The following is a 15,700-nucleotide window of genomic DNA, read 5'->3' on the forward strand; positions in this document are numbered from 1 at the left end:
CATAATTTTCCATTCCTAACACTAGTGTTAGGTGAAAAAGAAAAATATTTAGATGAATCTTTAAAGTTTATATATGTGAATTATACATGTATATAAAGGAAAAATATAAAAGTGGCTCTGTTACAGAAGAAATGGCTTTTTTAAAAGTTGAAAAAAGTGATATATTTTTACAGACGAATAAAACAGATATAAAGCAAAAAAAAAACAGATATAAAGCAATTTGTACAATACTAAGAAATACATAAGCTTCAACAAACTTTTGAAGGTCTTTAGTAATGTAACTTCTTTAATGATTAGTCCTTTCATGGATCTGGGCCCTTGCTTCACACTGGGTATCCTACTTTCTCCCTAAAATGTTACAAACTACTGACATCTCAAGCAACATATTCACTGTTATAAAACAACAGGAGAAATGAAGATGTTTGGAAAATAGAGGAAAAAAGGGAGACCAGAGCTGCAAGTTTTCTGTGTTCCATATCTGGGAACTTAACCCAACAGACATTCCCCCTTTCTTCTACACCTTAAATCCCTCAGCTATCTATCCCCCCCCCTCCCCTCTTCAACAAACCCTCCTCTATCCTGTTCCTCCACAAACCTAACATCTTATCCGTCTGTACATTCATTGACAAGTTTCTGGAAGGAAGAATAAACCTAGACTCAGTTTATTGCTCCTTCCATTTTCTACCCATCTCCCTTTAATGTAGGTTCTAAACTCTTATCATTTAATGACTTTTATCTATAAGGCACAGAAGATGAACTCAAATGATATGGTTATAAAAAAAATATACTGACTGATGTAACAAAGAAATGGAGGTATAGGTCTAGCCATAGGCACTATCAGATTAAGGCCCTCAGTGTCACCAAGAAATCTATCATGTCTATTTCTTGGCCCTGTTCCCTTCATTCAGTTGATCACATGAACTGAGAGTGGATGGAAGGCTAGTTCTCAAAAAAAAAAAAAAAAACAAAAGAAAACCAAACAAAAAAAACCTTCTGATACACTCACACACACACACACAAAGTACGGTCAAACATTCAGTAATTTATCAATATTGGTTTTCATTTTGTTTTGTTTTTTTGCTTTGTTTTTTTTTTAAAGATTGATTGATTTACTTACTTACTTACTTACTTACTTACTTACTTATTTTAGAGAAAGAGGAGGAGTAAAGGGGTAAAGAGAGAGGAAAATTCCATGCCTGACTCAGGGCTCCATCTCACAACCCTAAGATTAGGACATCAGCTGAAACCAAGAGTCCGATGCTTAACCAACTGTGCCACCCAGATGCCCCAAGTTTTGTTGTTTTTTTGTTTTGTTTTGTTTTGTTTTCCAGAAGTCACCAAGTCTTGGGCAATTCTAATGCTGCCCCTCTGCCTCTTTCCCTATCTCTTCATACCCACCACTGGATAATGAAATCTTCCCTGACATCGCAGAATACTACTCAGTTTCAGAATCTGCCCTTACTTATTTGGCTGATCATTTTAGGTTCCCTTTGGAGGACTGCCTTTGACCAAGTTCTTAAACACAGATATTCTTCTCAGTTTACTCCTTGACTTTTTTTCTTTCTTTACCTTTGGCAGGGCAACTTTGCTTCCACATAGGCTTCTACTATCATCTATATGTTAAAGACTCTCAAGCATATAGGTCAAGCTGCAAGTCTCCACCTGTTATAGGCTGAAGTGTCCCTCCTAAAATTCAACCATTGAAGCTCTAACCCCTAATGGGATGGTATTTGAAGATGAGGCCTTTGGAAGATAATTAAGTTTAGATGAGGCATGAGGATGAGGCCATTACGGGAGCATTATTGTACTTAAAATAAGAGACGACAAAAAGCAGGCTTCCCTCTTTTTTTCTCCACCATTGAGGATAAAAAATAAAGGGAGAAATCTGAAAATTAGAAAGAAAACCTTCACTGGAGAGCTAAACTGGCTGACTCCTTGAGCTTGGATTTGCCAGCCATCATAAGTGTGAGAGGGAAATTCCTGTTGTTTAAACCAGTCCATCTGTGGTATCTCATGACAGCAGTCTGAGCAGACAAAGACTCCTCCCAACTCCAAATCTTCACATCCAGTTGCCTGTTGAATGTCATCTACACAGTTGTCTTACTATTGGGGCAAATTCAATAGAACCACAGTAGTGGCTACCTTCTCTCAACAAACTGTGGTCCATAGCTCAAGGCTATTTTTAGAAATAAAGTTTATTAAAGACACAACCATGAACATTCTTTTATGTAGAGTTCATGGTGGCTTTAACAATACAAAGGCAGAGTTGAATAGTTGCAACAAAGACCACATGACCTGCAAAGCTTAAATTATTTGCTCTCTGACCCTTTATTGATCTTTTTTTTCCTGACCTTTGTCTAGAACAAAGATTGTTATTCTTAGCTATATATTAGGATTTCATGGGGAGTTTTTAATGATCTCCTGCCCTATCCAGCTAAACTACAGTCCCTAGAAATTCAACCTAGGTATCAGTATTTTTAAAGGCTCTTCAGGTGCAATTAATAGCAAAGGATGGAGAGTCACTGTTAAAAGAACCAACTTCTGCTCCTAAATTCCCAATCTGGAATATTAGTGCCACCATTCTCCAAAGGCAAACTTATCACTGGTGCCTTTTCTCCCACCTACTTTGATAACTTATCCCATACACTGTTATGTTCTTCTATATTTAGATAAGAAAGTTTTCTTGATTTATTCATCCCTTTTCTACTCTGACTTCATTGTCTTTCATTCAGTCATTTCAATAACCTCTTCATGAGTTTTTTGTTTGCTTGTTTGTTCTTTGTTTGTGGGTTTGTTTTGTTTTGTTTTGTTTGCTTTGATTAACCCTAATGACAATTCCCAGGGTTTTACTACTAAAAGAAAGGTGTAATCAATCATGCCACTCTCATACCAAAATAGACCTTGACCTTGGATACTTACTAAACTGTTTTATGAATTGTAATGGTTTTATTTTTATAAATAGATAAGTATATAATCTGAAAATAGTGATAAGTTTGTCTTTATGTGTTTGTGGGTGCACGTGTGTGTAAGGTATGTGTTATTGCATTGGCTAAAATATCTGTTATAATTAGTATAATGTTGGATAATAGTAAAATAGCAGGCATTCTGGTATTGTCCCTAACTCATGGGAACACTTTCTCATTATTCTTCAGTGCTTTTATAGATATATTCTTTTTTTTGTCCTTGTGTCTTTTCCATGGAATTTTAAATGAATTGTGCATGATCTGCCACTTTGGTCTACTCCAATTTTCCTTTAAGATGATATCTGGGGAATAAATCAGATCCAAAGTTTATCTAATACTTCTTATTAATATTTTAAATTTATCTACCTCCTTTGAAAGTTACCACTAAAAGAAGAACCAGCAAACAAACATGAAATCTCAAGTCTCCCACTTGAAATAGAGATCTCTGTCAATCAATAATACACTAAAAGAGAAAACTATGAATACCTATCATTTGAAACACGAAGACTCCAGGCTTGATTCATAATGAGAGTGACATAATTAAGCTACCTGTTTCCTGAAACTCTTTCCTGAAAAAAAGATATGGCATAAGTCATTTGTTGTAGTGGAATCAATAGGTTACCTAGCAAAAAACTCTGAAACAGTGAACAAGTAAATAACTTCTTGCTTCCTCTATAGCCAAGCTGACTCAGTATATATATATAAAATCTCAAATTAGATCTGTTTACTCTGTTTACTCAATATAACCTTTATTAGACCTGGGTAAAGATCTGGCCTCTGCTGCTCATTATACACATAGCCCTGGGAAGTTATTTAACTTCTTTTGAGTCTGGGTGTCCTCATCCATAAAACAGGATCGATCAATAATATATGCCCAATTCAATTCCTTATGATATTAAACAGATATAATATGGTGAATTTTGAAACTCTTGGTATATTTAAACATTCATTATAAAATTATGATACTATTATTTTAATTATGGCAAAAACTAAGGAAAATTTGGAATGAAAAAAAAAAAACAACCAGCCTAGCCTCTGAGAAATCTGGATTTGGACTTGGCTTATCTTATAAATTGGGCAAATCATTTCATCTCAATGTACTTGCTCGGACCTACCTTCCTGGTAGCATTAAGAGCAGGCCTCCCAACAGACATGAAAGTGTTTAAGAAAGTTAAAATTACTATAAAATCTGTAGTATCTTTATTATATATTCTCAATAAGGATATTTGTTCTAAAAATAAAATAAATTCTGGTTATATCTATTGGCAAAGACTTTTAAATCAATAACACTAAAACAGGATTACATTCAAGCAAAAATTTCTGTCTTATAAGGGAAAAATAGGAGAATAAAAATATAGGAAGAACAGGCTATGGGGATAGTGTCTGATTTAATCCAGGGCTTCCTTAAGGAACTGAAGAATCAGGACAGAGAATCATTGCAATTGTAAGCAGAAAAAAACTGATGGAAAGGAACATTTGATGGTTCTTAGAAGAACTGAGTTATTTAGGGGCAAAATCAGCAGCTAAATATGTACTTTAAGTGCAACAATTAGACATAAAGGATCAAATAGAATGTGAAAATGCCTACTTTTAAAGAAAAGTGATGAATTCTATAATTGGCACCCCAAAAAATGGTTTCAGATTGTTAATCATAAAGATTAAATGAAATCATGTATGGAAAGAGTTGACAGCATTGTTTGGGACATAGTAAACAATTAGTAAATGTTATATTTGGTATTGTTAATGTTATTTTTATTAACTTGTGACTGAATGCTACACTATCCCAGAGGAAGAAACTTATTCAAAGAAAAATTAGATTAGGATTAGCTAGAAGATTTAATAACTGAATAGTACCTCTAAGCCTGATATACCAATTTTTATTTTTGAATTTCTATAGAGGCAATTTAGATGTTGAGAGATATATACACACTCACGCACATGCACATATACACACACGCATACAAATGATTCCAAGGAACAGGTGTAGTGATATGTTCTATTATGGTAAATATTTAGTCTATGAAAACTTCAATGTCATTTAGAAACTTAGACGTGAAAAACCTATTTATGAAAGCACATGTGCAAAATCCTAAATCAAAAAGCATCTACTTAAAAAATAAAAAAAAAAATAAAATAAAATAAAGCATCTACTTATGATTTTAAGGGATTTTTTTCTTTCCAAAAGATATACTGCTGATCTTTTTAAAAAAGCATATCTCTGTTATATAGTTTGAAATAAGATATCATATGCAAAAACTTGACCTAGACACCATTTTCCCCAGCAAGTTACACCTTTCTGTAAATAACAGCATGTGATTTACATTACTTAACTACATATTACTCAATTTTTAGGGAGAGGTAAGAGTAATAAAGCAACTCCTCTTGCCTTGAGGCTACAGTGCTCTGCAGTATGGATTCTGCCCTTGCAACTCCAATGAACCTCCCCTTTTATTTGCCAAATACCAGGTCTTTGTCACAGGGCACACCATTTATCCCTATGAGCACATAATTTTTTTCATACTATTCATTCATTCATTCATTCATTCATTCATTCAGTAAATGTCCAATGCATGTACCTTCTTCTCTGAATCTTCTAAAAGTCCTAGAGCCAACTCCCTCACCTAAGCTCTCAGCATTCTTTCCTTACTTTTATCATCATACTCATTGTCATGTTTTACAGTTATTTCTTTGATTACCTGTCTCCTTTAGGCAGTACTTCAAGGGCAAGGATGACAATGATTTAGTCATCTTTGTTGCCCCAGCAAATAGTTATGTACCTGGAACATGGGAAATATCCACAGCTGTTTGCTGAAATAATTATGATCACAAAAATAGATCCTCCTTTAGCAGATACTATAGCTCAAAATTTTCCATTCTTTTGGGGCAACCATTTCTCTCTACTGATGGTTTTTATTTACATCTCTCATTACAAAACTTTAATTTTTTAGTGTCTGCCAAAAAATGACTTACTATGTGCACACACACCACTAGAATGTTTTATTACAAAGATATAATGTCTGCTAACTCTGCTAACTCGTCTCACAACTTATTTCCATAACTGTATAATATCAATTTTATTTTGCAACAAAATTGCAAGCATATTCACCATTACCAAGCAATGGAAAGCTATAAGGCTGCTATTTCCAATCGCTTCTCCTATGTAGCCCCTGGCTGCCACCAGGGCCAAGTACTTAGTACTTACCACTAAGTAGTGGTAAGATGGCTAAGTCCTTAAACAAAACTTTAGGTTCTGCAGTGTGAAGAGAGGTGTGAAACAGTGCTAAATTGGAATGCACTCTGTTGATGGTCTTTCTGGGCTCATCTTCCAACACTCTCCACTCTGATATTTCAATTGAGTCTATCAGAAGATGTGCTGCAAAACTGTTGGAGCTAAGGAGTGTGGAAAGATAAAGGAAGGGAGAGGTTATATTCAGACCCACATATCATTCTAAATGAATCTTTGTCATTTTCATGTCGATTTCCACCCAAAGGCATATTAGATGCCCTCAGGAAATGAGACTTTCTATTTGAGCTGTGATTAATAATTACATCTATCTTTTATTGACTGCCTATTGTGTACCAGATTTTTAATGCTTTATTTGTATAAACTTATTGAATCCTCACAATGACCCTGCTTTAGACACGAAGAAACTGAAGCATAGAGAGGTTAGATTATGTGCCCAAGGTCAGAGAGATGGTGGTAGATCCAGGATCTGAGTGCCTATGAAAAACCAAACAAGAAGACAATCTGTAATTCTAACTTTTGTCAACTGAGTTAAGAGCAATAGCTTGCTATGGTACATTTTTTTTTTTTTTCTGGTTAGGCCACTGCATTTAAAGCCCTGAAAGAGGAACAAAAAGGAATGTTGAGAAGTTGACTTTTGCTAGATGCATGACATTCAAAAATGTGAAAACTAGAGGGCTTTGTCCACCCACTTGATGCTGGAATCAGAGCATAATGATTAAGTTCATGACCTTTAAAAATCAAAGAGACCTAGATTTGAGTCCTGGGTATTACTTCCTAGGTATATCACCTTTGATAAGTCATTTAACCTATCAGAGTTATCATTACTATCAGAGTTTCATTACTTTTTTTAAAAGATTTTATTTATTTTCTCACAAGAGACACACAGAGAGAGGTGGAGACATTGGCAGAGGGATAAGCAGGCTCCCTGTGGGGAGCCCCATGCAGGACTCAATCCCAGGACCCCGGGACCATGGCCTGAGCCAAAGGCAGATGCTCAGGTGCCCAAGCCACCCAGATGCCCGAGTTTCATTGCTTTTTACAAGGGTTTGGTTAATACATAAGGCTTTTAGCAAATTGGTTGGCAGAAAGCGAGCCCTCAACAAATAATATAATGGTATGAACTGATGATTATGTATTGTTTCCACTAAACTGGTGGCTAAATTGCCAGCTGTCGAAAAAACTTACAGGAAACTGCTAGCAGAGAAGAGAAGCAATACAATACATGCCTATCATATACTAAAGAAGAGGCTCCATTTACTTATGATGTGTGAGTGTGTGTGTGTGTGTGTGTGTGTGTTTAATGTGGTGTTTTGGGTCTCAATTTTAGTTCTGAAAATCATGTAATCATGTAATTCATATCATGCTTTAAATGAGTACTATAATCATTCAAGTGATCAATATTTAATGTAAAGAGAAGAGACTACTCTTCAATATGGCCTAGAAAACATAGGGGTAAAAGAGGAAAATAAGTGAAACTGAACATGATAACAGTCAAGGCATTGCCAGAAGCTAGCAGGAATTTTGTCTAATTATCAGATCATTTGAACTGGACTCTAAAGTACAGCTTTGATCCATACATGCTGTGACTGCCCAAAACTAGACAGGAGAATAGTTTTCTCCTCAAAGAAATAGGAAGTACCCAGTAACCAGTATGTTGGACAACCATTATCCTACTTGAGGTTCCACAGGATTTTTCCAAATAATTACCTGCAAAAGTTATGGACACTAAAGTTCACAATTTGTAGTATCAAGTGGTAAACTGTTCATAAATTTTCCCCCCCAGAAAAGCAATTTTGCATTATTTGAGCTATACAGCCAGGGTAAAAGTCATCTTTTTCTATTAAAGGTAATTTAGTTCTATCACTAGCTAGACACTTATCCAAGTGACACTAAGAGTCATACAGTAAAATATACTAACTTCAAGTTGGGGAAGAACTAAATATACTAGAAAACATTTCTATGACATTCTGAGCTAAGTTTGACTTAATTTAAGAATAGTCACCTTAACCTAAGCATTTAAGAATTCCAAAAGGCATAGAACAGCGGAAAAGACTATATGATTCATCAATAAGTTCCTTGCTCTATCCTCTTTTTTAAAAAAAAAATACCCAATATATTTCACTTTAGGAAACCCTGTGTTTTCCTTCAATTCTGTGCTGCTAATAATTAATTCATTTTACTTACACTGCATCCAGATTCAAATCATGGTATCCATTTCTTGGTAATAGATTCTGCCACAGGCAATATGCTGTGCCATAACCTCAATTACAACTTACAAAGGAGAAGACTGCACTTATTTTCTGCTGGAGCCGCTATTTTATCTTAAATGAAATTGTATATGGGTGATAGGGAGCACTGTTGTGGTAGGAACTAGTGGGTCTCATCCATATTGAATGTATGTAAAAGTCTTTCTTAACTCAGGGTCTAGGAATGAAAGATCCATTGACATTAAGCAGCTGGTGAAATATGACTAATAAAAAATTTCAATTATAGTAGGAACACCAATAATAGACATAAATCTATATTATCATTAAAAGTGAACAATTCTAACCAAGCAAATCTTTGGGCAGGTACCAACAAACCATAAAACCAGTTATTTCTTTTGAAATCACGAAGTGTTTGGGTCTGCATATGTGTAGAAAGAGAGATAAAACAGAGAGATAGAAACAGAGATGTAGACAAGACACAGATTTTCATTTATAATACAAATTTAAAAGGGTATAGATGGAATAATTATCATATTGTCTTATTTACTTTATTAGAAGTAAATAATTTTTTATTTTAAAAGTATTATTGTTATAATTTCCATTTATATTAACACTCAGAATGTGTAGTAGATATGAGACCAAATTAAAAGGTAGAATTGTACATGCATGTGTTAATGTGCAAGCACATGTACTAATGGTGTGTGCTCGGGAGAGTGATAGTTTTAAAGGCATTTTTTGCTTCTTAATTTTCTTCTGAAATTATAAAGCAGAAGGGAATATTTAAGAATGACTACAAGGTGCCCCAGATCTTTAAGTCTTCCTTTAATAAAAGTGTTTAACTATAAATGGGAAACTCAATTACTGTAAAGATATCTGTTAGCAAGTTAAAACCTTATCCAAGTCTTTTTGCTTCAATTTTTACCTCTGATTTCTCCCACTTGTGAACTAGATTCCTGTCTTCTCTGGTCAGAAACAATTTTGCACGCTGAGTGCTGATATTACTATGTATCAAAAGGAAACTGAAGCACATGCTGTCTCACGCTTCTTCCATAGGAACACCACTCAGTTCAAGGTATGTAACATCATGGTTGATGATGGGCCAAGATGCCCTTGTCAACTACTCACAGGCTCTGTAATTTGGTAGAGACATATATAATTAATTCTGCATTGTCTCTAATGTTTCTAGAACTTACTTATGCCGAAGTCTTGGAAGTCACTGATATTGACCAACTATGCCCATGATGGGTGAAACTTAAGAGAGGAGTTCCTAAGATCTCATCTTTTTGTAAAGTCAAAAGCAAAACAATCAGAAAAATAGGACTGGGAGCTGTAGAAGGAAAGCACAGTGGTACTCTGTGTTAATCAACCATCTGCTTTTCTGCTTCTGCCTTTTACTTTCTTTCTTCATAGAATAGTTGGAATGGCTGTGGATCATTGAGTCCAATCACCTTAATATCACATGTGAGGCCTCAGAAAGGCCATATAATTTCATCAGGGTCACACGACTTGTCAGGGAGCCAGGACTGGGAGCCAGGTTTCCTGGCATCTGGTCAGACTGTCTCTCCACTACGATGCTGCTCCTAACCTCTAGCTTGCAGTATGAGGAGATAATGTGTCTTTCACAGAAATCAGTTTTTCCTAGGAACAGTGAGAGAGGGAGAGTAGAAGTAGGAGATGAAGAGGGAATGCGACAGGACAGGAGAGAACTGGAGAGGCCAGGAGAGAACAGTGGAGAACAGGAGAGGACAGAAGAGAACAGAAGAGATCAAGAGAGAAGAGGAGAGAATAGGAGAGGACAGGAGAGAGGAAAAGGAAAGGGAAGATTTCATCCCTCCTTCAATATTACAGTGTAAGAGGATCTAGGCCTATAGCGGGGTCATATCCAACTCATTGCCAGGTTGACCTATCAATATATTATATATATAAGGAACTGAGGAGCCTCCTGGAGGAGAATCTGTCCTGGGCAAGCATCTATAAACAGCACTGCGCTGAAGGGAAGGAGTGGTGGGAAAGGTTTGCCAAGCAGGGAAGAGTATTTCTTTTTCTTATATTGTTTAGAATCATCAGCACATGGTGATACTAAAAAGCAGACCAGATTTCAGCCAATTTTGTTATGGTTCTAAATTCTCTACAACAAAGCATCTCACTACTTTCTGTTCCAAGAGTGTACTGCTCCCACTGCCTCTAGAGCACCCTTTTTGCTCCTCCTCTCTGTCCCTGCTCAATCCTACTACTGATAAACCTTGGACTGTAACACAGTGGGAATAACTCCAGAACTCTGGATCCTCATCATCCAATAGAACCCACCAGGCAGGGCAGTCTCGGTGGCACAGCGGTTTGGTGCCGCCTGCAGCCCAGGGCGTGATCCTGGAGACCCTGGATCGAGTCCCACCTCAGACTCTCTGTATGATGCCTGCTTCTCCCTCTGCCTGTGTCTCTGACCTCCCCCGCCCCCGTCTCTATGAATAAATAAATAAAATCTTAAAAAAAAAAAAAAGAACCCACCAGGCAATGGTGAGAGAGGTGCAGCTAAAGGACATCATCTAGACCTGGCATCTAGGTATCAGGGTGTCAGCGGGGCTGCACAAAACCAGGGACCTACCAGACTCGATTCAATAATGCACAGTGAAAAAAAAAATGCATAGTGAAGAGTGTCCAAAGCAAGAGACAAGGAAAAGAAAAAGCTAACACATAGTAGCAATCTGTACAGTTGACTGGGTTATTGGTAAGTATGCATGAAATTCCTCTTGGGAACTCTAAATATGCTTAGTTTTTCTGATGGGAGATTTTTTAGAAATATGCCTTAGCATACGGTTAATATACATTTGTTACTGTAGCTATTGTATGAAAAATTCCTACTGTAAGAATATGTAAAATAAACATTACAGAAAGAACTCTTAAAAAATCCTCAGGGATAAACGTTAACGGTACAATTTTTAACAAGTTTATGAATACAAAAAGTCTAAACAAACACTTTGACTACTAAGGATGTTAAAATGGACAAATTGACCGATGATTAAGTCCATGTACCAAAAGCACTGAAACCTCCGGTCATATTGCATAGACACAGTAGCTCTTTATGGAGTAAAGTACCAGTCTGTGCACAGTGGCATGCTCTCAGTTTTGGAGGACACAGGAAAGGTGATTTCACAAACCCTGTCAACAATGCTGACGAACATGTTCTAAGCATGATCTCAACTAATTCTGAAAGGCAAAAATTATCTCAGTTATTAAAAAGTTTTCCACCAGCTTTTCCATTTTTAAATTGTTTTATCAGAGGTGTGATTACATTTCCCCCTTCTATTATTTTGAAGCCAGAATTTCAGGAGAATTACAAAATTATGTGCTAAAAATTCCCTTTATATAAACATTGAGTAAAGAGAAAACTCACATGTGCCTTGTCAGGCTAAATTATGGGTGAAACGGAGGACTGTAACCATATGCATCCACATGCGTTGATGGTTGTGGCAGATTTAATTAGTAAAATTAGTCAAACCCACCAGCCAAGCTGTGTCGAATCAAACCAGCACAACCTGTGTTTGTTGGCAGAGTACTGCAATTAAATAAGCTGAGATTATTTAAATTTAGGAGAACTCTGGGTTACTAAGTATACCTATGACTAACCTTCAGATGAAATTATAAAAGTATTCTGGCCTTCAGAGACAAAAAAAAAAAAGTAGACAAGTTTACTAAAGTACTCAACAATCCTTTTATTGCATCCTGCAAGGACTTATTTTTAACCAATCTGGGAAAATTCTCTAATAGGTTAATTTCCAGAGAAAATTCCCCACTTAAACACAAGAAGAGAAAACCTTTCAGTGACTCTTAAATAGCATCGGGCAACCTAATCTCATGGCATACATTAAATTGTAAGAGGTAGGCTATGAAATATTTTTAAAGAAAAATGACAGAAATAACCTTAGCAAGGCAATGATTTCCACCTGTAATTCCACCTATAATTCCATCTATAGCCATCAACTCAGTTCTAAGAAGGATTTTTCAGGCACCAGGATATTTATTTACACTCTTCACACACTCTCTAAAATACTAGGAATTTGAGGGGCATCAATTTGAGTAGTTGAATTCTTTCTTTTAAATACAAAATTCCTTATGGAGTTAACTGAAATAGTTATGGTTCTGTCCTTTAAAGTTTTTTTTAATTTTTTTTATTGGAGTTTAATTTGTCAACATGTAGCATATCACCCAGTGCTCATGCCGTAAGAGCCCCCTCAGTGCCCGTCACCCAGTCACCCCAACCCCCCCGCCCACCTCCCCTTCTACTACCCCTTGTTCGTTTCCCAGAGTTAGGGGTCTCTCGTGGTCTGTCACCCTCACTGATATTTCCCACTCATTTTCTCTCCTTTCCCCTTTATTCCCTTTCACTATTTTTTATATTCCCCAAATGAATGAGACCATAAAATGTCCTTCTCTGATTGACTTACTTCACTCAGCATAATACCCTCCAGTTCCATCCACGTAGAAGCAAATGGTGAGTATTCGTCATTTCTGATGGCTGAGTAATATTCCATTGTATACATAAACCACATCTTCTTTATCCATTCATCTTTCAATGGACACCGAGGCTCCTTCCACACTTTGGCTATTGTGGACATTGCTGCTAGAAACATCGGGGTGCAGGTGTCCTGCCATATCACTGCATCTGTATCTTTGGGGTAAATCCCCAGCAGTGCAATTGCTGGGTCGTAGGGCAGGTCTATTTTTAACTGTTTGAGGAACCTCCACACAGTTTTCCAGAGTGGCTGCACCAGTTCACATTCCCACCAACAGTGCAAGAGGGTTCCCCTTTCTTCACATCCTCTCCAACATTTGTTGTTTCCTGCCTTGTTAATTTTCCCCATTCTCACTGGTGTGAGGTGGGATCTCATTGTGGTTTTGATTTGTATTTCCCTGATGGCTAGTGATGCGGAGCATTTTCTCATGTGCTTCTTGGTCATGTCTATGTCTTCCTCTGTGAAATTTCTGTTCATGTCTTTTGCCCATTTCATGATTGGATTGTTTGTTTCTTTGCTGTTGAGTTTAAGAAGTTCTTCATAGATCTTAGATACTAGCCCTTTATCTGATATGTCATTTGCAAATATCTTCTCCCATTCTGTAGGTTGTCTTTTAGTTTTGTGGACTATTTCTTTTGCTGTGCAGAACCTTCTTAACTTGATGAAGTCCCAATAATTCATGTTTGCTTTTGTTTCTCTTGCCTTCATGGATGTATCTTGCAAGAAGTTGCTGTGGCCAAGTTCAAAGAGGGTGTTGCCTGTGTTCTCCTCTAGGATTTTGATGGATTCTTGACTAACATTTAGATCTTTCAACCATTTTGAGTTGATCATTGTGTCTGGTGTAAGAGAATGGTCTAGTTTCATTCTTCTGCATGTGGCTGTCCAATTTTCCCAGCACCATTTATTGAAGAGACTGTCTTTTGTCCAGTGGATAGTCTTTCCTGTTTTGTCGAATATCAGTTGACCATAGAGATGAGGGCCCATTTCTGGATTTTCTATTCTGTTCCATTGATCTATGTGTCTGTTTTTGTGCCAGTACCACACTGTCTTGATGATTACAACTTTGTAATACAACCTGAAATCTGGCATTGTGATGCCCCCAACTATGGTTTTCTGTTTTAATATTCCTCTGGCTATTCGGGGTCTTTTCTGATTCCACACAAATCTTAAGATGATTTGTTCTAACTCTCTGAAGAAAGTCCATGGTATTTTGTTGGAGTTGCATTGAACGTGCAAATTTCCCTGGGTAGCATAGACGTTTTCACAATATTCTTCCAATCCATGAGCATGGACTATTTTTCCATCTCTTTGTGTCTTCCTCAATTTCTTTTAGAAGTGTTCTGTAGTTTTGACCTTATAGATCCTTCACCTCTTTGGTTAGGTTTAGGTATCCTAGGTATCTAATGCTTTTGGGTGAGTTGTAAATTGGATTGACTCCTTAAGTTCTCTTTCTTCAGTCTCATTGTCAGTGTATAGAAATGCCACTGATTTCTGGGCATTGAGTTTGTATCCTGCCATGCTGCCAAATTGCTGTATGAGTTCTAGCAATTTTGGGATGGAGTCTTTTGGGTTTTTGATGTACAGTATCATGTCATCTGCAAAGAGGGAGAGTTTGACTTCTTTGCCAATTTTAATGCCTTTGATTTCTTTTTGTTGTCTGATTGCTGAACTACTAGGACTTCTAGTAGTATGTTGTATAGCAGTGGTGAGAGTGGACATCCCTGTCTTGTTCCTGATCTTAGGGGAAAGGCTCCCAGTGTTTCCCCATTGAGAATGATATTTGCTGTGGGCTTTTCGTAGATGGCTTTTAAGATACTGAGGGAGGTTCCCTCTATCCCTACACTCCAAAGAGTTTTGATCAGAATGGATGCTGTATTTTGTCAAATGCTTTCTCTGCATCTATTGAGAGGATCATATGGTTCTTGTTTTTTCTCTTGTTGATATGATTTATCACTTTGATTGCTTTATGAGTGTTGAACCAGCCTTGAATCCCGGGGATAAATCCACTTGGTCATGGTGAATCATCTTCTTAATGTACTATTGGATCCTATTGGCTAGTATCTTATTGAGAATTTTTGCATCCGTGTTCATCAGGGATATTGGTCTATGATTCTCCCTTTTTGGTGGGGTCTTTGTCTAGTTTTGTAATTAAGGTGATTCTGGCCTCATAGAATGAGTTTGGAAAGTTCCATCCCTTTCTATATTTCAGAACAGCTTTAGTAGAATAGGTATGGTTTCTTCTTTAAACGTTTGATAGAATTCCCCTGGGAAGCCATCTGGCCCTGGACTTTTGCGTCTTGGGAGGTTTTTGATGACTGCTTCAATTTCCTTTCTGGTTATTGGCCTGTTCAGGTTTTCTATTTCTTCCTGTTCCAGTTTTGGTAGTTTGTGGTTTTCCCGAAATTTCTCCATTTCTTCAGGATTGCCTAATTTATTGGTGTATAGCTGCCCATAATATGTTTTTAAAACAATTTGTATTTCCCTGGTATTGGTTGTGATTTCTCCTTTTTCCTTCGTGATTTTATTAATTTGAGTCTTTTCTCTTTTGTTTTTAATAAGGCTGGCTAATGGTTTATCTCTTATTAATTCTTTCAAAGAATCAACTCTAGGTTTTATTGATCTGTTCCACAGCTCTTCTGGTCTCTATTACATTGAGTTCTGCTTGACCTTATTAACTCTCTTCTGCTGGATGTATGTTTTATTTGCTGTTCTTTCTCCAGTTCCATTAGATGCAATGTTAGCTTGTGTATTTGAGTTTTTTCCAATTTTTTG

At 36.7% G+C, this 15,700-nt stretch overlaps 1 protein-coding gene and 1 long non-coding RNA gene across 5 annotated transcripts in view; one reads left to right on the plus strand and one right to left on the minus strand.

Moving 5' to 3' along the window:
• Nucleotides 1-15,700, minus strand: part of MACROD2 (mono-ADP ribosylhydrolase 2) — a 1,929,479-nt gene that overhangs the window by 1,155,630 nt on the left and 758,149 nt on the right. The window lies entirely within an intron of this gene.
• LOC112673567 (uncharacterized) overlaps nucleotides 1-15,700 on the plus strand; it is a 35,107-nt gene that overhangs the window by 1,360 nt on the left and 18,047 nt on the right. The window contains exon 2 of the long non-coding RNA XR_004808984.2: nucleotides 9,367-9,489. This is a non-coding gene — a long non-coding RNA (uncharacterized LOC112673567). The remainder of the gene's footprint in view (nucleotides 1-9,366; nucleotides 9,490-15,700) is intronic.

Source organism: Canis lupus, chromosome 24, assembly GCF_003254725.2.
Source record: "Canis lupus dingo isolate Sandy chromosome 24, ASM325472v2, whole genome shotgun sequence".
NCBI lineage: Eukaryota > Metazoa > Chordata > Mammalia > Carnivora > Canidae > Canis > Canis lupus.